This window comes from Mus pahari, chromosome 3 (assembly GCF_900095145.1).
Source record: "Mus pahari chromosome 3, PAHARI_EIJ_v1.1, whole genome shotgun sequence".
Taxonomy (NCBI): domain Eukaryota; kingdom Metazoa; phylum Chordata; class Mammalia; order Rodentia; family Muridae; genus Mus; species Mus pahari.
In genome coordinates this window covers 147262039-147263673 of record NC_034592.1, presented here as the reverse complement: position 1 = coordinate 147263673, position 1635 = coordinate 147262039, and positions in this window count along the sequence as shown.

The window sequence follows — 1635 nt, the reverse complement described above, 5'->3', positions numbered from 1 at the left end:
GATCATTGCCAGGCATTCACACAATAGAACTGGGTATAGTACTGAGAATAAACCATCCATTGTTTACAAAATATGCACAAAGCTCACAAAGACATCGTTGAACAAAGGGATTCAAGAGACACAAGAGGTACAACGCACCTTCCAGAAGTATTTAAACAGTGGGGGCAGGCAATGAGATGGCTTAGCAGATGAAAGTGCTTACTGGGTGCTTACAGTGGAATGAAAGAACCTCCTAAGAGCTGTCATCCTCTGTGTATGAATGTGTGCGTCCATGGTCACACAGCATGGTGACGGCTGGAGGAGGAGAGAGGTGGGTCTGTTTAGACGGAAAGCCTATTAGGTCACGAAGAGCAGGCAGAGGAGCCCGAGTCTAGAACTCAGGGGAGAGGCTCATCTGAGAAATGTCAGTCTGGAGTCTTTTGCATGGAGATGCTGCTATTCAAAGTGGGTCGCTTGGTGGGATCACAGGGAACAAGCCCGTCCCAAGAGGACCCTGAGAATTGAACCTTAGGGTGCGCTCCCACGAGAGGCTACAGAGAGGAAGAGAAGAACCAGGAGGCAAGGTGTGCAAAGTATTTCTGGGGAGAAAGCTAGGTGGACTGACCCATCCATGTGTGTGTGATGGGACAGTGTTCACTGTGCTGACCTGGAGTCGCACGGGAGCCAGTGGCCTTGTGAGGCAGGAGCCTGTGGTGAGCGTTTTTTTTTTTTACAGCCAGCAACAAGGAAGCTGAGAGGTGAGTGGGATCCGCCTGTGGGTCAGTTCTACTGGGCGTGGGCCTGGGACCAGAGAAGCAGGATAGTAACCCCAGGGGAGTCACTATGGGGTAGTGGGCTGTGCACAGGCAGCCTGCTCCCTGGTTGAGCAAAGGTCTGGAACCTCAGTGACCTGGTGGGTGGTGATTTCCACCTGCATGGGATGGGAGGTGTTTGGTCACACCTCCCAGGTCCCTGGCTCCTGTCTTGTAGCTACAGCCTCCCACAGCCCCCCCCCCCACACACACACCACACACACAGAGCTATGTGGGCATCAGTCAGGTAGGAGCAGCACCAAGCCCTCCCATATGCAAATAAGGGTTGCCCAAAGCTCTCAGACCAAACCAATGAGAAGTACCTGTTGTCAGACCCTTACCCACCCCAAAACTGTATATAAGAATCCTAAATGGAAGGATTAGAGGTGTGTGCGAGAACTACTCCGTCGACTGAGCCTTCTGTCCTAAGAGCTGTAACACTTGGGGAGAGGTCTGCTCTCCCAAAATGCTGCCTGAAGCTCCGCTACACTTGTCACTAGCTAGTCGGTCTCTCATCGGCCCAGCCTGACCCGACACAGTGCTGGACTGCGCAGAGTAACTGAGTAACCTGGAAGGCACAGCAGAGTCAGAAGTGGAGCCAGAGAGGGAAGCCACCTCCCCTCTCTGCCCGCACTCGCTTCCCCTCACCAGAACTCTCCCACCAGGCTGGGCCAGAGATCTCCATGGAAAGCCTCTGGTACGCAGGCCCACAAGTCAGGACAGAGAGAGGTTTTAAACAAGGTGTGTTCATTATGGAAAACAGAAGAAAATCAAGAAGGATGACCATTTGTGGATACTTCATTCCTCCTTAGAATAAGGAACATAACTCTCATGAAAGGTTATA